General features: G+C 44.6%; 1 protein-coding gene across 1 annotated transcript in view; it reads left to right on the top strand.

The window, feature by feature from the left end:
- The first annotated feature begins 12,388 nt into the window (after positions 1-12,388).
- Positions 12,389-21,128, top strand: part of GLCE (glucuronic acid epimerase) — a 93,025-nt gene continuing 84,285 nt past the window's right edge. The window contains exon 1 of the mRNA XM_044279364.1: positions 12,389-12,502. The gene's annotated coding sequence lies outside the window, so the exon portion shown is untranslated. The remainder of the gene's footprint in view (positions 12,503-21,128) is intronic.

Below are 21,128 nucleotides of genomic sequence, written 5' to 3'. Positions count from 1 at the left end.
TAAGAATAAAAGTAATAAGCTGGAACGGTGCATCCAATTGCAGCAATGAAGGACTCACCATCATCAATCCTACCACCAGTATATAGCGTTGATCATGTTGCCAAATGTACTTTAAAAGTATAAATCCATACAAAGATATTCCTAATACAAGGAGGGGACAATGCTGGCATCCAAACAGTCAGGGGGGAAGCTGTGGGCTGCTGTTTAGCGAGTACACATGCTGGGCTCTCATCAGGTTCATCGACTACTTCTCCAAACTCTCGGGCAGCCAGAGTGCGGTAACAACACTGTGTTCATGGACTGGGGAGAAGATGTCCAATAATAGAGAGAGAATAAAAAAGGAGAAAAAAATAATTATTAACGACCATATAAACATAGTTTATACCGATCTGGAGCAACTCCATTTTATGGGTCACCCCCAGGGCCGCCATCAGGGGGGTACAGCCAATACCCCAGTAAGGGGCCCAGACCCTGGGGGGGCCCGGCCAGTTCCAATGTAAAAAAAAAAAATGACTCTCATTTGTCAGTCACTTGAGTTGAACTTTATTGCATCGCTAGAGGGGGGCAATTGATCATTCCTTGCTAGTGATGTCCAGTTCATGAACGAATCATTCATTTGAATCGATTCAGTTCACTGAACCGGAGGAGTCGATTCCTCTGACTGAGCCGATCCGTGTGAAGCCGCTCAGTCTGAGTCAGTGAGTCACACAGCACACAATAGCAAAGCCGCTCACGCTGGCAGCAGGGAGGGACTCGGGAGGAGTGTAATCTGATCATAGAGTGGAAGCTGCTTCTGCCAGCCCCTCCCCGCCCACCAACCAATCAGAGCTGAGTCAGTGAGTCACAGCACACAATAGCAGAGCCGCTGGCAGCAGGGAGGGGAGGGACTCGGGAGGAGTGTAATCTGATCCTAGAGTGGAAGCTGCTTCTGCCAGCCCCTCCCCTCCCCGCCCACCAACCAATCAGAGCTGAGTCAGTGAGTCACAGCACACAATAGCAGAGCCGCTGGCAGCAGGGAGGGGAGGGACTCGGGAGGAGTGTAATCTGATCCTAGAGTGGAAGCTGCTTCTGCCAGCCCCTCCCCTCCCCGCCCACCAACCAATCAGAGCTGAGTCAGTGAGTCACAGCACACAATAGCAGAGCCGCTGGCAGCAGGGAGGGGAGGGACTCGGGAGGAGTGTAATCTGATCCTAGAGTAGAAGCTGCTTCTGCCAGCCCCTCCCCTCCCCGCCCACCAACCAATCAGAGCTGAGGCAAGGCAAGCACTAGCAGCTCTGAGTCTGAGTCACTGACACAAGTACAGGGAGTCTAAGAAAGAATCGAATGAGTCTCAGGTTAAAAGAATCTAAAGATCCGACTTAGAGACTCATTCGATTCTTTGAGTTAAAAGAGCCGTGAGTCACTAGAACAGTTTACACTGAGGCTGTCGGCTGATGCTTTTGTTGCAGCAGTGATAAGATTAAGGGACAGGAGCAGAGAGATAAGAGAAGGGACAGATGCCTGTGAAGACCACACGATCTGTTGCTCAGAAGCCATGAGATTGTAAGGCTACTTTCACACTAGCGGCAGGACGGATCCGACAGGCTGTTCACCCTGTCAGATCCGTCCTGCCGTTATTTCACCGGACCACCGCTCCGTCCCCATTGACTATAATGGGGACAGGGGTGGAGCTCTGGCCCAGCACGGCAGTGCATGGCGAAAGGCCGCCGGACTAAAAGTACTGCATGTCCAACTTGTTGTGTGGTCTTTGCTTAGGGGTAAAATGCAAAGCTGTTTTCTGGATTATCCCACAGGGCCATGATCCTCCATCATTGTTATTAACCCCTCCCTTGCCAGCCCACCCAGCCCTATTTAGTGTTCAGCTTTGAAAAAAATGTTTAGGCCATGAAGGGGTTAATTAAGTGTTGGAGGGGGTGGGGGGTGTTATTGTGCATATTGTGTTTGGGATCCATTTAACAAGTTTGACCAGTTGGGTTTGAGAGTGGTTGAGTGTCATCCACAGATCCCTCATAACAGTGCGTCACCCACAGACCCCCCCATAACAGTGTGTCACCCACAGATCCCCCATAACAGTGTGTCATCCACAGATCCCCCATAACAGTGTCACCCACAGATCCCCATAACAGTGTCATCCACAGATCCCCATAACAGTGTCATCCACAGATTCCTCATAACAGTGCGTCATCCAGAGATTCCTCATAACAGTGTGTCATCCACAGATCCCCCATAACAGTGTGTCATCCACAGATCCCCCATAACAATGTCATCCACAGATTCCCCCATAACAGTGTGTCATCCACAGATTCCCCCATAACAGTGTGTCATCCACAGATCCCCCATAACAATGTCATCCACAGATCCCCCATAACAGTGTGTCATCCACAGATTCCTCCATAACAGTGTGTCATCCACAGATCCCCCATAACAGTGTCATCCACAGATCCCCCATAACAGTGTGTCATCCACAGATCCCCCCATAACAGTGTGTCATCCACAGATCCCCCCATAACAGTGTGTCATCCACAGATCCCCCATAACATTGTGTCATCCACAGATTCCCCCATAACAGTGTGTCATCCACAGATCCCCCCATAACAGTACGTCATCCACAGATCCCCCCATAACAGTACGTCATCCACAGATCCCCCCATAACAGTACGTCATCCACAGATCCCCCATAACATTGTGTCATCCACAGATCCCCCATAACAGTGTGTCATCCACAGATCCCCCATAACTGTGTCATCCACAGATTCCCCCATAACAGTGTCATCCACAGATTCCCCCATAACAGTGTCATCCACAGATTCCCCCATAACAGTGTGTCATCCACAGATCCCCCATAACAGTGTCATCCACAGATTCCCCCATAACAGTGTGTCATCCACAGATTCCCCCATAACAGTGTGTCATCCACAGATTCCCCCATAACAGTGTGTCATCCACAGATTCCCCCATAACAGTGTGTCATCCACAGATCCCCCCATAACAGTGTGTCATCCACAGATTCCCCCATAACAGTGTGTCATCCACAGATTCCCCCATAACAGTGTGTCATCCACAGATCCCCCCATAACAGTACGTCATCCACAGATCCCCCCATAACAGTACGTCATCCACAGATCCCCCATAACATTGTGTCATCCACAGATCCCCCATAACAGTGTGTCATCCACAGATCCCCCATAACTGTGTCATCCACAGATTCCCCCATAACAGTGTCATCCACAGATTCCCCCATAACAGTGTCATCCACAGATTCCCCCATAACAGTGTGTCATCCACAGATCCCCCATAACAGTGTCATCCACAGATTCCCCCATAACAGTGTGTCATCCACAGATTCCCCCATAACAGTGTGTCATCCACAGATTCCCCCATAACAGTGTGTCATCCACAGATTCCCCCATAACAGTGTGTCATCCACAGATCCCCCATAACAGTGTCATCCACAGATCCCCCCATAACAGTGTGTCATCCACAGATTCCCCCATAACAGTGTCATCCACAGATTCCCCCATAACAGTGTCATCCACAGATTCCCCTATAACAGTGTGTCATCCACAGATCCCCCATAACAGTGTCATCCACAGATTCCCCCATAACAGTGTGTCATCCACAGATTCCCCATAACAGTGTGTCATCCACAGATCCCCCCATAACAGTGTGTCATCCACAGATTCCCCCATAACAGTGTGTCATCCACAGATTCCCCCATAGCAGTGTGTCATCCACAGATCCCCCATAACAGTGTGTCATCCACAGATTCCCCCATAACAGTGTGTCATCCACAGATCCCCCCATAACAGTGTGTCATCCACACATTCCCCCCATAAGAGTAAGTCCTCCACAGATTCCCCCCATAACAGTACGTCATCCACAGATCCCCCCATAACACTGTAACAGTAAACCTTGTGCTTTTTTAGTTTTTAGTGTTTTTTTTTAAATGTGCAAGGGGAAGATTGCTAGGGCAGATTAGAACAGATAGTGTAGTTAGTGTTAGTGGAGGGTCCTGCTTAAAAGAGTCTACCTTGTCGTGGTAGCAGGCTTTATATTATTTGGTCAAAAATGAATTCCTTACTGAAATCACTGATTATCACTTTTTACTGTCTTTGTAGTTGTAAAAAAATTATGAAATTGGGGGTAGGTCCTTGGGGGTGGAGGGGAGGTGGAGTCAGGATGGATTCTAAAGGGGCGGGGTAGGAGGGGGGGCCCAGGCCTTGAGCTGTGTAAGGGGCCCCAAAATTTCTGATGGCAGCCCTGGTCACCCCCAACATATTGTCCCATTATACAGAACATATGTAGCCTCCAACATACAGTCCTATGCAAATACCATGGCTTCCCTTCAGCATACAGTCCCATGTATATAACATCCCTCCCCTCTCTTTAGCATACAGTCCCATGTAAATAACATCATTCCCCTCCATTGACCCCCTCCAACATAAAGTACCATATATCTATAACGCCTCTCTCTCCAGCCCCCTTCAATGTACACTCCCACCTAAATAACATCACTCCATTCAACTCCTTCCAACATACAGTCCCATGTAAATATCATAAACAGAAAGCTCAGCGGCTCAACCTCTCACCGTATGGATAAGGTGCTCATCTGCAGGTCCCACCCTCAGGACCAAAAAGAACACGTAAATACTAAATACAAAGGAGGGGCACACTCAAAAGAGACACACTTGACGTATCAATGATGCACAATTTATTCAACCTAAAAACAATATCCCCTAAAATCTATAAAACATAAAAATATAGGCTCAATATACATAGATCACCTCTATAATATTAGGAATGAGTCCCATATATCAATGCACCTGTCCCAAGGGGATTCCTATACCATATATACCGGCGTGCTGCCGCGTTGATCAATGAACAAATTAGTCCATATAAGCCAATGGTGCTGGGAATATAGCACAGTTATCAATGTGCCACAGCCGAATTCATGCAGATGTCCTAATTAGAGCTGTGAGGGACGGTGCAATAACTTTCTGATCGTCCACAATAGGAGTTCAACTGAAGTATACAGCACTTGGTAACACAGCACAAAGCCACCTGGTACGTAACAATACCATAATGTATGCTCCACCGGAGCTGGGTCTTACCCGTCTTCACTGCCTCTTTTGCAGCGCTGATCCCAGGCGGCCACACACCAGCGGCGTCCCACGTGGTGTGCTAGACCTCGGCGTGGCGTCCCACGTGACCTGGTTACTTAGGAGACCGGGTAAAGCTGAGATGACGTCACTAGTAGGCGACTGCTTCCTCAGACTCCGGACCGAGATAGTTCTCCTTTCTTTTTCTTATTGCTGATTTTCATGTAACATAAGTGATTCTCCTTTTTATTCTTGTTACAGATTTTGATGCAACGCTCACTCCTTTACGCCAGACGCGTTTCGAGGTGCTGTACCTCTTCCTCAGTGGCCAACTGAGTGAGCATATCCTCACTCTTATATATGGGGCACCTACTCCCATGATACTTCACACTATCGTGCATTCGCTAATCTCTGGTGTGGACTAGGATCTTATTATTTCCTCTTATAGCAGTCATCTTTATACACAGAGTCACATTATCTCCATACGTACAACATATTTAAAAGATATGTATAAAAAAAACATAAATAAGACCACATATATAAAATAATATGCATGATTGCATATCAAACATACGGTGCTAATTGCATCCATAAAAACAGGATATGGAGAAAACCGCAAGGTCATGCAGTCACCTATCGACAAAACGCACCAAAACCGCACAGGTGTGAACTTGCGTTTTCTGTGCGATTTGTGCCTTTATCTACCGTGGTACCATGTATGAATGGATACATGCTTCCCCCTAAATGTGGATACCCTATAAATGGTGTAGGCACCTCATTACTTCACCATAATGTCTATATAAGGGCCCCAGAGTGGACATTGATCCCAAGAAAATGTTATCAAGTATATGTTGTGTATCAGGGACCCTCTGAACATGGAGACCCCGGGTCCCCAAATTGGGGTAGTTGTAAAAGAAGTGAGTGACGTGTAAGGGAGAGCTGTCCGACAGGGAGGGGAAATCGGAGTGTCGATAAACGTCCCATCCCCACCGGGCAACTCCCGTCACAGGAACCCAAAGACCTCCATTTCAGCATTCAAGCCCCTCGGGATAATCGTGTCATATTCAAAAATCCTTCGCGATTCCTGTCTCGACATGTGTGCTATATGATTCCCCCCTCTCCACAACTTTTTGACCCTCTCAATTGCCGTAAATCTTAAACAGGTCGGGTCACAATTGTGCTTTACCTTGAAGTGTTTTGATAATGAATGTGTGTGAAGACCTTTCTTGATGTTTGAGATGTGTTCCGCTACCCTCTTTTTGAGGGTTCTTTTTGTTCTCCCTATATACTGCTTTCAGCAGCTGCATTCCAGCAAGTATATAACGTCCGTGGAATCACACGTCAAACATTCTTGTATGTCCAAACTAAAGGAATTGACTGTTGATTCCACCTTCATAGTTTTCTTAGGGAAAGTAGTGATTCTACAATTAGCACATCTAACACATCTAAAGAAACCATTAACCGCCAACCAATTTTCTTTATTATGTCCATCTCTTTTTCTTTTCACCATCAGAGCTTCTTTTCCGGCTAAATTTCCTGCTCTTGTGTAGGAAATCTTTGGCACCTCACTCAGAAGGGGACCTATAAGTTTGTCATTTAGTAGGTGTCCCCAATGTCTCCGTATACTTCTTTCCATTATCTTATATTGGGAATTGAATGGAAGGACAATTCTCAAAGTTTCATCCTGTTGTTGAGGGGTACTAGCAGAGAAGAAATCCTTCCTCTCCATTTTTTTCACCTTTTCTAAAGACCTATCTATTATCTGCACTGGATAATCCCTTTCTAATAATTGTTGTCTCAACCCAATAGCTTCATCCTCAAATTTGCTCTCTTCAGTACAATTCCATTTTAGTCTTCGAAACTGACTGGTGGGGACATTTTTATTTATTTAAAAAAAAAAATATATATAAATTTTATTATAATCAACAATAATAACTTACACATATCATTTCAACAGTCTTGGTTCAATATCCACAAAAAAAATAGTAGCATTTCCATTTTCACCAGAACAGACTGCTTTTTCTGTACATACAAAATTATTTTTAGTTCCCCTTTTACCCACCCACCACCCTCGTGAGGGAGGAAGAGGAAAGGGACGCGAAGAGAAGAAGAAAAAAAATTTTTTTTTTATATATTACATTTTTCAACACTCTAGCCCTAAAGTATCCAATTCTTCCAAACTTCATCAATACTTTTGGGTTTTTTATTATGGCCCTCCCTCACCCGTTCTTCTTTAATCAGGTTGTCCACTGCTTTTTTCCATTGTCCCACTGTTGGAGAGTCCGCCCCTACCCATTTCTTAAGTATAAGGAGTCTAGCTTGGAACAGCACCTTACAGAGAACCATTCGTTTATCTCTATTTAAATTCAAGTGTTCGATTGCCCCTAATATACAAATCACAGGGTCTTCAGATATTAAAACCTTCAGAATTGAGTTGACAGTCTCTACTATTTCTATCCAATATCTGACCAATCTTGGGCATCTCCAAAAACAGTGTATTGAGTCGGCACTCTCTCTCCCACATTTTATACATTTATCCGAGACTCTCAGACCCATTTTTTTCAATATCCATGGGGATCGGTGCAACATGGGGATCGGTGCAACCTGTGAACCACAAAAAACTGTGAAATCTTGTGTGAACCCCTATCAGAGACCCCAGAGTAACTTCTCAGGGCATCTTTCCATTTCTCTTCCGTAAAAGATTGAAGTTCGTTTTCCCATTATTATTTTTTTGGCAAGTATTACGATCCGTTTCTTTTTAACCTCCATCAGTATCCTATATCTTTTTGCAGTTATTCCTCCACTTTCACCCATTTTAGTAAATTTATACATTAGATCTGATTTTTCTATTCTATATCTGTCATCTGCAACTGTCCGCAACGCATGCCTAAGCTGAAAGTATTTATAGATATCTTTTTGGGAGATCCCAAATTCTCTAACCAGTGTATTAAACTCTTTCAATTTACCCTGTTCGAATATCTGGCCAAGGTATTTTATCCCTTTTTTTTCCCAATCTATGTAAAACTTAATTGTTTGCAATTCCTTAAGGTTTATATTTTTCCATATAGGTGTGTAGTGCAAAAACCCTGTAATGTCTAGTGTTTTTTTAATCTCTAACCATATATATTCCAATAAATTTAATATTCTATTCCCTGTATTCTTTTTCCCCAGTGTACCTGATTCCAATACCTCTAAATATTTCCATTCCTCTTTCCACCCCAATCTGTTTATAACCGGTCTACCTACTAAACCATTTAAACTCCCTTTTATGTGACCATATTGTGATATTAAATAATAAAAATACCAATTCGGGACAGCCAGTCCTCCCTCTCTCACTGGGAGCTGTAACACTTCTTTCTTTATTCTAGGAACAGTTCCTTTCCAAAAAAAATCCCCCATTAAGTTATCAAGTAACTTAAAAATACTCTGTGGTAGCCTCAGTGGGGCATTTTGAAGAACATAAAGTATTTTAGGGAGAAAAATCATTTTTATTAAATTTACCCGACCCTGTATTAACATTGGTAATCTTCGCCAAATATGTATTTTAATCCTAAATTCCTTCAATAAGGGGAGTACATTTAATTTTTCATATTCTGTTATATTTCCTGATATTTGTATACCTAAATATTTAAAATTCTTGTGTTTCTCTAACAGATGCACCCTTAGATCTCCCTGTGGTTGTATATCGCCCAGCATCAACATATGTGATTTCCCCCAGTTAATGTTTAATCCAGAAAAGGATCCAAATGTATCTATTATATCTATTACTCTATTAAACTGATCTCCAGTGTTGTGCATAAATAATAAAATATCATCCGCATACATTAACAGTTTTTGTTCTCCTCCCTCGTATTGAAAGCCTTTAATCTCCCTATCGTTTCTTATTATACATGCAAGCGGCTCGATCGCAATAGCGAATAATAGTGGAGAGAGAGGGCATCCCTGCCTAGTGCCCCAATACAGGGCAAGGGGCAGGGACAAGTTCCCGTCCACCATCACTCTAGCCCTAGGATTATAGTATATTAACTGAATCCATCTTATGAATCCCTCCCCTATACCAACCCTTTTTAATACTTCCCACAAGTACTCCCATTCAATGCAATCGAATGCCTTTTGGGCGTCCAGTGAAAGTACCGCTTTCTCCCCTGGTTCTAGTCTATTAGCTTCAATATTTAGAAACAGCCTTCTTATATTTGAATATATCGTTCTCCCGGGTATAAAACCTGTCTGGTCTTCATTTATAACGCCACTAATCACCTTCGATAGCCTATCGGCCAAAACTTTTGCCAAAATTTTGGCGTCCGTATTTAGAAGAGATATTGGCCTGTATGATCCAGGGTCTAGTTGTTCCTTACCCTTTTTTGGGATTAAGGTGATAATTGCCTCTTTCATAGATTCCAGTAACTCACCTATTTTTTGGGCCTCATTCAGTGTTATTTTTAACTCTGGTACTAACACCTGAGAACAAAGTTTTGTATATTTCAAAAGGAAGCATATCACTTCCTGGTGCTTTATCGGATTTTACCTTCCCCAAAACCTCGTTTATTTCCGCCATCGATATTTCTTTTTCTAGATATATTTTTTGGGCCTGAGATATTTCTCCAAGAGATATCCTGTCTAGGTATAGGTCCAGATCTTGTTTTGTATATTGTACCCTAGATTTATATAGTTCCTGTAAATATTCTAGAAACACTTCTTTAATTCCTTCCAGTGCACTAATTATTTCACCCTTTTTATCTTTAATCGCCCCTATCCAGGATTTCCCTCTTTGATTTCTTACTATATTTGCCAAAATTTTACCAACCTTTTCTCCCTCAGAAGTTAAACGGATCCCTTGAAAGAGTAGTTCTTTCCTACTTCTATCCATTTGATATGCCTTTAACTTTTCTTGTTCTTCCTCCCATATTTTCTTATTATACTCAGTGGGGTGTGTCATGCAAGTTATTCTTACTTCTTGTAATTTTTTTTCCAGTGCATTACCTAGTTCTCTTGTACTTTTTTTTCCAATAGTTCACCTTTTTAAAGAGCAATCCTCTCAGATATGCCTTAGCGGTGGTGGGGACATTGATCAGCCATCGTGGAAGATGACCGCTTGCAAACCTAATAAAGCTATTTTTAGTTACTGGTTTGAAGTATGTGCTGCAGCGTAATTGGTCCCCATATACACATATCTCCAAATTAAGAAACTCTACTCTTTCTTTACTTATATTTGGGCTAAACACTAGATTCCCCGGTAGATAACGGCACAAATCGCACAGGAAACGCAAGTTCACACCTGTGCGGTTTGTCGATAGGTGACTGCATGACCTTGCGTTTTTTTCCATATCCTGTTTTTATGGATGCAATTAGCACCGTATGTTTGATATGCAATCATGCATATGATTTTATATATGTGGTATTATTTATGTTTTTTATACATATCTTTTAAATATATGTTGTACGTATGGAGATAATGTGATTGTGTATAAAGATGACTGCTATAAGAGGAAATAATAAGATCCTAGTCCACTCCAGAGATTAGCGAATCAGCGCTGCAAAAGAGGCAGTGAAGACGGGAAAGACCCAGCTCCGGTGGAGCATACATTATGGTATTGTTACGTACCAGGTGGCTTTGTGCTGTGTTACCAAGTGCTGTATACTTCAGTTGGACTCCTATTGTGGACGATCAGAAAGTTATTGCACCGTCCCTCACAGCTCTAATTAGGACATCTGCATGAATTCGGCTGTGGCACATTGATAACTGTGCTATATTCCCAGCACCATTGGCTTATATGGACTAATTTGTTCATTGATCAACGCGGCAGCACGCCGGTATATATGGTATAGGAATCCCCTTGGGACAGGTGCATTGATATATGGGACTCATTCCTAATATTATAGAGGTGATCTATGTATATTGAGCCTATGTTTTATGGTTTATAGATTTTAGGGAATATTGTTTTTAGGTTGAATAAATTGTGCATCATTGATACGTCAAGTGTGTTTGCCATGTAAATATCACTCTCCTGCCTTCAGTCTCCTCCTACGTACAGTCCCATTTACATACCACCACCGCCTCCTCCAACATACAGTCCCATGTAAAGATCACTCTCCTGCCTTCAGTCTCCTCCTACATACAGTCCCATTTACATACCACCACCGCCTCCTCCAACATACAGTCCCATGTAAAGATCACTCTCCTGCCTTCAGTCTCCTCCTACATACAGCCCCATGTAAATATCACTCTCCTGCCTTCAGTCTCCTCCTACATACAGCCCCGTGTAAATATCACTCTCCTGCCTTCAGTCTCCTCCTACATACAGCCCCATGTAAATATCACTCTCCTGCCTTCAGTCTCCTCCTACATACAGCCCCATGCAAATATCACTCTTCTACCTTCAGCCTGCTCCAACATACAGTCCCATGTAAATATCACTCTCCTGCCTTCAGCCTCCTCCAACATACAGTCCCAAGTAAATATCACTCTTCTGTCTTCAGCCTCCTCCAACATACAGTCCCAAGTAAATATCACTCTCCTGCCTTCAGTCTCCTCCTACATACAGCCCCATGTAAATATCACTCTCCTGCCTTCAGTCTCCTCCAACATACAGCCCCATGTAAATATCACTCTTCTTCCTTCAGCCTCCTCCAACATACAGTCCCATGTAAATATCACTCTTCTGCCTTCAGCCTCCTCCAACATACAGTCCCATGTAAATATTGCCCCTCTCCTTTCAGCCTCCTCCAACATAATCCCACGTGAATAACACCACCTCTCTCTTCAGACCACCATACAGCCGTCACTGTAGCCATCGTCCCCTCCACTTACAGCGCTAACCTGCAAAACCCCAGCGCTCTCTCACCGTCACCAACCTGCACTGAAGTTTGGGTTGAAGCTAGAAGGGATTGGGTAAAGCGGTGTGTTACGTCGATGGTCACGTGGCTCAAGGCTATATAAGTAATGCGCTACCTGTAACCTTGCACTGCTCTGCCTTGTGAGGGGGGTGGCATACTGGCACATAACCTGTGGGGGCACTTTAGTGGGAGGACCTCTTGCTGTTTCATCCCTTATCTCAGACGTCCTACCCGTTAGACCACGCCTCTTCCTGTGACATCACACCTACCGGGAGGGACTCCGTTCCAGTCTACTTTCCCAAAAAAAAAAAAAAGTGTCATTATCGCCTTCTGATTTGCTGCTCAAGGAGGTGAGAAACCCACGTGAATGACGATTCTCCTCGCTCATTGGCTGGGTGCGGCGCAAGGCTCGGCCTCTAATTGGATGCGCTTCTCACTGTGGCAGGGAGGTGGTTCCGTGATTGGTTTATTTTCCTCCAAGATCTGGACGACTGGATCCAGGAGCCGAGGCCCGGGAGACAGAAGCGGATCCGGCGTCCTGAGCTGAGCTGACCGGTCCCGGAGCGGAGGTTTGTGATTTCCGCGGTGCACTGTTGTGTGGCGGTTTTTCAGTAATTGCTTGGTAATCGTTGGTCGTATAGACTGTTAAATCGCATCGATATCGCTTTGAATTGCAGTGGTTTATGTAGAAAGAAGCTGCGACGAGCTCTGGTCATTCGAGTGGCAGATCGTAGTCGTCCTGTGTCCAGCGATCACCGATCTCCGGTTGCACCCTCAGATTTCTGCTCCAGTGAGTGCACTTTGTGGCCAGCACTAGGGGCAGAGCAGTCTGACACGGGTGACGTTTGGGTTTGTCAAATCAAAGCCAAAATTCTGATGACTAATTTACTCCTGGTAGTCTCTGGGCCGATGGCGAATCTGTAATTGTGGTAAGACGCCGCGATCGTCCACACAAGATGTGATGGTGGCATCAGCTTCACGATTGTATTGGTCATGATTGGTGCAGGTATAGCTAGGTTATGTGCTCATCAATATATATATTTTTTTTAAGGGGGTGGTACAGTAGATGGCGGTGACAATGCAGGATTGTGGCGGTCATAAACTATTTTATTTCTGTCTTTAGGCTACTTTTACACTTGCGGCAGAGTGATCGATCCGGCAAGCAGTTCTGTCACCGGAACGTCCTGCTGGATCCAGCAAAACATATGCAAACTGTTGGCATTTGTAAGACTGGTCAGTCTGAAAAAATTGGCTTTCCGTTGTCATCCGGCATTTATTTTTATATTTTTCCGTTCTGCATGCGCAGAATGGAAGGACGGATCCGGCATTCAGGCAAGTGTTCAGTTTTTTTGCTGGAGATAAAACCGTAGCATGCTACGGTTTTATCTTTTGCCTGATCAGTCAAGAAGACTGAACTGAAGACACCCTGAACGGATTACTGATCAGTTCTTTTCCGGTATAGAGCCCCTAGGACGGAACTCGGTGCCGGAAAAGAAAAACGCAAGTGTGAAAGTACCCTAACATAGGCCTCTTTCACACGAGCGTGACTGATTGGCTCCGGATGCGTTCAGTGAAATTCGCACCATTTTGCAAGCAAGTTCAGTCAGTTTTGTCTGCGATTTACGTTCAGTTTTTTTTCCGCGGGAGTGCAATGCGTTTTGATGCGTTTTTCACACGCATGATAAAAAAACTGAAGGTTTACAAACAACATCTCTTAGCAACCATCAGTAAAAAACACAGCGCATTCGCACTTGCTTGCGGATGCAATGCGTTTTTCACTGAAGCCCCATTCACTTCTATGGGGCCAAGGCTGCGTGAAAAACGCAGAATATAGAACATGCTGCGTTTTTCACGCAACGCAGAACTGATGCGTGAAAAAAATTCTCATGTACACAGACCTATTGAAATGAATGAGTCAGAATTCAGTGCGGGCGCTATGCGTTCTCGTCGCGTATTGCACCCGTGTGAAAAACTCGCTCGCGTGGAAGGGGCCGTGGCCTATGTTCTAATGGGAGAATTTAAGGAGGTTTTTCCGAGATTTTTGATATTGATGGCCTGTCCTCAGAATGTTTCATCAATATCTGATCGGTGGGGGTCTGACTCCCAGCACCTCCGCCAATCAGCTGTTTGGAGGCCAAGAAAAGTGTGGGATGCACAATGCCGGGCTCCCTGTTTTTTCATGCATGGTCGTGTGCATGAGGCCTTCGGGCGTTCATCATATAGAATAAATACTTCTATATTTTGGACACTTTCAGAAATGACAATACTAGGGATGTTTTATTTTTATATGTAGAAAAACTTTTTTTTTACAACTTTTATACACTGCGATCGTTTACTGTTGCAGTCTATGGTCAACTCTCTTATTGAGCTCTGCCGCACAAGGCTCCTGGCAGCCGTAGCAAATAAACGATTCCCTCCATCTTGTCATGGGTGCGCCATTTGGTTATCGGGAGCAGCATGCTGTTGGTAAATGACTGCTCAGATCCAGTTGTCTCAATTGACCGTAGCGTCAGAGGTGGTAAGTATCTGTGATCGGAGTTGCCTCCAATCATTGACTCTGCCGGCCGGTGTTTGCTGTGAAGCACAACAGTCAGATGCTGGCTATGGTGCCCCCTCAGCTATTGAGCGGGCACCTTCTTTTAACTTATCTGCATCCATTGGTTAAGGGGTTGTCTCAGGATAGACATTAGTGGCGCCACCTATGTTCAGTTACTGGGTTCCAACTGCTGTGATCTCCGACAATCACTAAAACAAAGTGGCTGCAGTCCATTGTCGGCCATTGACTATATTGAGCTGGAGACAGTGGTACAGACCCCGGGGGGAGTCGCAATGGCCGGACCCCTACCAATGAATATGTGCTGATAGATCATCAGTCATGAATACACCTAAGGGTACTTTCACTCTAGCGTTAAAGTTTTCTGGTATTTTCCGTCCTAGGGCTTAATACTGGAAAAAAACGCTTCCGTTTTGTCCTAATGCATGGGGGCAAATGACACACTCTAATACTAACTTAACGCTAATAAATGATTGACACCAACAACATAGTGGAGGAAATGGCCGCTGAGCTTTATTAAGGGTCACTTAAAATTATTTAACAACCATAAATAAATAAATACATTTTAAAATACCTTAATAACCGATACCAAAAGACCAATAATAAATTAACCATATAAAGACCAAGATCCACTCAGCATGAGCGACACTACCCCTCTAATAAAGCCCAGCGACAGGTGACACAGTGCGAAAATAAGGGAAGGGGGGGGTGGGACGCTGGTCAGTTCTTCAGGCACATCTGAGCCAGCTCCGCCGAACCTGTAAATATAAAGGGGAACAGCTTCCCGCCACTAAACCAACAACAAATCAGAGGGCTGGAAATCTCCCCCAGCAACAGCCAGCACCAATCAGCTGCGCTCTTCACTTGTACAGCAGGAATCTTCTAGACTACAGGTAACACATTTTTCTGAGGTAAATGTACCTGTAATAGAAAAAAGGGCGGGAAAAGACAAACATGGGAAAGAGACATGGATCCTACTTCAATCCTAATTATGTAAACCTATGGTGTCATTGCCCCCATGCTTCCCCCCAAGCTAAACGCTCTGGTGGGGTTAATTCATTCTGAATAGAAAGCATTCCGTTCAGGATGTTTTCAGTTCAGTCAGTTTTACGGTATTTGGCCAGAGTAAATGCCGCAGCGTGCTTGAGTGCAAAACATTGTAGTGCGTTTTGCACGCGCGTGAGAAAAATCAGCATGTTTGGTACCCAAACTTCTTCACAGAAGTTGGAGTTTGGGATCGGTGTTGTGTAGATTGTATTATTTTCCCTTATAACATGGTTATAAGGGAAAATGGCATTCTTAATACAGAATGCATAGTACAATAGCGCTGATGGATTATGTAATGACCGGAGTGATGTCACCACAGGTCCTTTTCCTGTGCACAGCAAAGAAGACGGAAGAGAAGCCGGGCTGCGCGAGCAAGTGGATTAAGGTGAGTTAAATATTTTGTTTTGGGTTTTAACCCCTCCAGCGCTATTGTACTATGCATTCTGTATTAAGAATGCTATTATTTTCCCTTTATAACCATGTTATAAGAGAAAATAATAAATATCGGGTCTCCATCCCGATCGTCTCCTAGCAACCATGCGTGAAAATCGCACCGCATCTGCACTTGCTTGCGATTTTCACGCAGCCCCATTCACTTCTATGGGGCCTGCGTTGCGTGAAAAAAGCACAATATAGAGCATGCTGCTATTTTCACGCAACGCATAAGTGATGCGTGAAAATCGCCGCTCATGTGCACAGCCCCATAGAAATGAATGGGTCCGGATTCAGTGCGGGTGCAGTGCGTTCACCTCACGCATTGCACCCGCGTGGAATACTCGCCCGTGTGAAAGAGGCCTTAGATGTTTCTGCTGTATAGGGTCACTTTTGGAGTGAGTGGCTCTTCCGCAGATATCAGGGAATTGTGCTGCCACCCGCGGATCCTTTCATTTCTGAGGTTGACCTCACCAGTTAGGTCATGTGCATGCAGGGGAATCGGTGAAATGAGTCGCGGCTCGGGCATGTAGTCACATGCAGGCTCTGAGGAGAAGCTACAGCAGTAACTTTTTTTTTTTTTTTTTTTTTAATAATATATAATCTCTCCATCCATATTCGAGGCTGGCTTTTCGGTTGCGAATGGAGACTTTGGACACCTTTGCTATCAGTAGCAGTGGGGTTCCCTGAGGTCAGACTCTCATTTATGTCCTTATGACCTGTCTAATTGGCTTCTCATAAAGATTATTTAAAGGGGTTTCCTGGAAGGAGAATATTGATTAACTATCCTCAAGATAGGTCATCAATATCTGATCAGAGGGGGTCTGACTGCTGCCTCCCCCACCGATCAGCTGTGAGCACCTCGGCCAGTGAGTTCACGTTCATTGGTTACGTTGCTCCTGCAATGGCCCGCTTAAACAGCTGATCGGTGGGGGGAACCAAAGGATGCCAAAGGCACGTTCCCAAGTGGAGCATGCCCCTTCTGTAAGTACATCAAGGAGGGCAAATGCTTCAGTAGCACAAGCACAGGGGCGACGTATGGACTGAGATCCTTTATAAATTGCAAAACGATAGGTGTGATCTATCCTCTAACCTGTGTATGCAGTATATTGGAAAAACGAAGCGTGAATTCACAAATGGGATTGGTGAACATCTCTCTGATATGAGGCAGAAACGCCAGTCGGACGTCATGTTAATGAGTGCCATGTCGGGGGAAGGTGCACTAGTTAAGTTTCAAGGTATTGAACCTATTATGCGACCTACACGAGGGGGTGATGTGGACACTTTATTACTAAGCAAAGAAGCTCAGTGGATTATTTTTTTTTTTTTTTTTTTTTTTTTTTAGGCTGCAAAGTGTAAAAATCGCCGGTTTTAAATTATGTCGTTTCTTATGCATGCTTTAAGCTGCTTTTACACTCGCGTCATGGATCTGCACAAACTCTTCCGTTCAGATAATACAACCGCATGCATCCGTTCAGAACAGATCCGTTTGTATTATCTTTAACACAGCCAAGATGGATCCATCTTGAACACCATTGAAAGTCAATGGGGGACGGATACTTTTTCTATTGCGCCAGATTGTCAGAGAAAACTGATCCGACCCCATTGACTTACATTGTGTGCCAGGACAGATCAGTTGGGCCTCCGCATCGTCAGGCGGACACCAGCGTTTTGGTGTCGGCCTCCAGAGCGGAATGGAGACTGAACGGAGGCAAACTGATGCATTGTGAGCGGATCCTTTTCCATTTAGAAAGCAAACTGATCCGTTTTTGACCGCTTGTGAGAGCCCTGAGTGTGAAAGTAGCCTAATCTGAGATGTCTTCTTGGTTTATGTACCGACTTCTCTTCAGATGAGTCTATCCTTATACAGGATATGAGGGTAATTCAATATTGCGTGTGATATATTGTGTACATTATGGTGAGGAATTATTCACCTCGTAAATTGATATACAATTATACCATACATCAAATCGTGGGTACATGTTCGTTCTAACCCATGTGCGATCTTTATAACCATCTTTATAAGCAATAATTCGGTGCATACCCGATTTTGTCTTCAAATTAGCATCTTGTGCATCATGTTTTTCCATCTGACTGTAATTTAACAGAAGTGTAACAGTCACCCCCTTAGGTCTGCAGCCTATTTACATTGAATCCCCTGTTACGAGCACAACATTCCCAATTTCCCGATTGGAAGTATCTGATGTTTTACCTGACATTTGAGCCTTATATGGATTGTACCAACAAATGTTTCTGCAGTAAATATATGACCGCCAATAGGTCCCGCCCCATCTGTGTGGTTGCTATTAACACTTCTCAGCACCGCTACACTGTACCTTCATTGGGTGCCGCACAGCGGGAGGAGATGTGTGACACACCTGCGCTGCGATTGGCTACCCTCTGGGACCACGTCTGCTGGGGGAGGAGTTAGAGCTATTTAGAGCCGACGGCCGTCACAGTGCCGAAACACTGCCATCCTGCACGCAGGGCCGGTGCAAGGATTTTTGCCAACACAAGCAAAGCTCCACTTTGGGCCCCCCTCGCAGCTCACCTGGCTTTGGTCCCGTCTGCATCAGCTGGCTTCTCCTCTGTGTGGTCCTGGTATCTTCTCTCTGCTTCCGACAATCGCTGGTTTGAGGACCGTAGTTTTTACCCTCTAAGACACACCGCCCTATAAGACGCACATAGGTTTTAGAGGAGGATAATAAGAAATAAATATTTTCCATTACACCTCAGGTCAGACGAGCAATCAGACCTCAGATCAGCTCCCCATGTCAGCCATCATGCCCCCATGTCACATTTCTCCCCCCTCCATGTCACATTTTTCCGCCCTCCCCCAGGGTGCGCCCTAAGGCAGCCGCTTGGTCTGCCTTATGGTAGCACCGGCCCTGACTGCACGCCACTCTTGACTACATTATATGTACCTACCTACCTCCTTTACCTGCTCCTGAGGAAGTGCGGGTGTAGCAGGGGTAGGGAGACACAGGGCTGCATTTAGGGATGTGTTAGAACAAGAGGTGTCCGGATTAGTTTATCAGCTGTGTCCACCTTGACTCCTACCGATCTGTGAGAGAGAAACACTCTAGTGCAGGGATGGCCAACCTGTGGCTCTGCAGCTGTTGTAAAACTACAATTCCCACCGTGCCTAGCTGTAGGCAGCCTGAGCATGCTGGGAGTTGTAGTTTTGCAACAGCTGGCGAGCCGCAGGTCGGCCATCCCAGCTCTAGTGCTATCCCTGTAGTGAGCGCCATAAGGCAGTGATGGGATACTGGACAATGTACCTACCTTGTGATTGAGGAGGTGTTGCTGTCCAGAGTAACACAGATGCGAATGTGCACATTGATGGTGTCACTAAGCTTTAATAGGGTTCAGAGACAATACCTTCCTATACCCTACTAATACATTTAGGGATAGGAGATATAAGTTTAATTTGTATATCTCTTCCCCGCACCGTGGGGACATACCGTAGCCTGACACATTTGAGTTCTGAGTGTTTGACTCTGTTTTTAATGAATAAAGCAATAAAGTTTATTTTGTCTTAGGCCCCTTTCACACGGGCGAGATTTCCGTGCGGGTGCGATGCGTGAGTTGAACGCATTGCACCCGCACTGAATCCTGACCCATTCATTTCTATGGGGCTGTGCACATGAGCGGTGATTTTCACGCAACACTTATGCGTTGCGTGAAAATCGCAGCATGTTCTATATTCTGCGTTTTTCACGTAACGCAGGTCCCATAGAAATGAATGGGGTTGCGTGAAAATCGCAAGCATCCGCAAGCAAGTGCGGATGCGGTGCGATTTCCACGCATGGGTTCTAGGTGACAGTCTATTCACTGTATTATTTTCCCTTATAACATGGTTATAAGGGAAAATAATAGCATTCTGACTACAGAATGCTTAGTATAATAGTGCTGGGAGGGTTAAAAAAAATAAAAAAGTTAACTCACCTTATCCCCATGATCGCCTAGTTCCCGGTCGGTCTCTTCTTTAGCTGTGACTAAAGGACCTGTGGTGATGTCAGATCACATGCTCCATCACCATGGTGATGGACCATGTGATTGGAGCATGTGATCTGACATCACCAAAGGTCATTCAGCCCAAGCCCACAGCTAAAGAAGAGACCGACCGGGAACTACACGATCATGGGGATAAGGTGAGTTAACGTTTTTATTATTTTTTTAACCCTTCCAGCGCTATTATACTAAGCATTCTGTATTCAGAATGCTATTATTTTCCCTTATAACCATGTTATAAGGGAAAATAATAGAATCTACAGAACATCAATCCCAAGCCCGAACTTCTGTGAAGAAGTTCGGGTTTGGGTACCAAACATGCGCGATTTTTCTCACGCGAGTGCAAAACGCATGACAATGTTTTGCACTCGCGCGGAAAAATCACGGGTGTTTCCGCAACGCACCCGCACATTTTTCCGCAACGCCCGTGTGAAACCAGCCTTAACGTTCCAATCAGGCAGTAATATTCTAGTGTTTAGTTTTAGGGGACATCGACATAGTAACAACCATTTGCGATTTATAGGGACCAAAGGTCGAACTTCTGGAAAACCACTTTAAAAATAAATAAAAAAATCTAGTCATGGAACGGGTCAGTTTAAAGGGACACTGACAGGCCTTCTGAGCATAATTAGCTCTTTATATGCCCCCTAGGTCTTATAATAAGTTTCCAATTCATATAAGTATTATCCCTGTGCGCATTGTAAAACGTTAAAAATAATCTTTATAATCACCTGTTCTTTGTGCCCAGCCGCGTCCCAACTGCCGGATCCTTAGACACGCCCATCTCATTAGTATTCACTTCGCTGGACGGTATTTTCCAGTCCCCGACATTTGGAGATCCTGCGCATGCGCCGGGCACCCTCGCTCGCCGGGATCATATTGCGCCAAGTGAATACTAATGAGATGGGCGTGTCTAAGGATCCGGCAGTTGGGACGCGGCTGGGCACAAATGCGGCACAAAGAACGCCCCTTGGGCAGAAATGACAGGTGATTATAAAGATTATTTTTAATGTTTTACAATGCGCACAGGGATAATAGTTATATGAATTGGAAACTTATAATAAGACCTAGGGGGGCATATAAAGAGCTAATTATGCTCAGAAGGCCTGTCAGTGTCCCTTTAAAGGGCATCTGTCAGTGGGTTTGTA

This window comes from Bufo gargarizans, chromosome 2, assembly GCF_014858855.1.
Source record: "Bufo gargarizans isolate SCDJY-AF-19 chromosome 2, ASM1485885v1, whole genome shotgun sequence".
Classification (NCBI taxonomy): Eukaryota; Metazoa; Chordata; class Amphibia; order Anura; family Bufonidae; genus Bufo; species Bufo gargarizans.
Note: the sequence above shows the minus strand (reverse complement) of the source record. Positions and strands in the feature narration are given on the sequence as shown.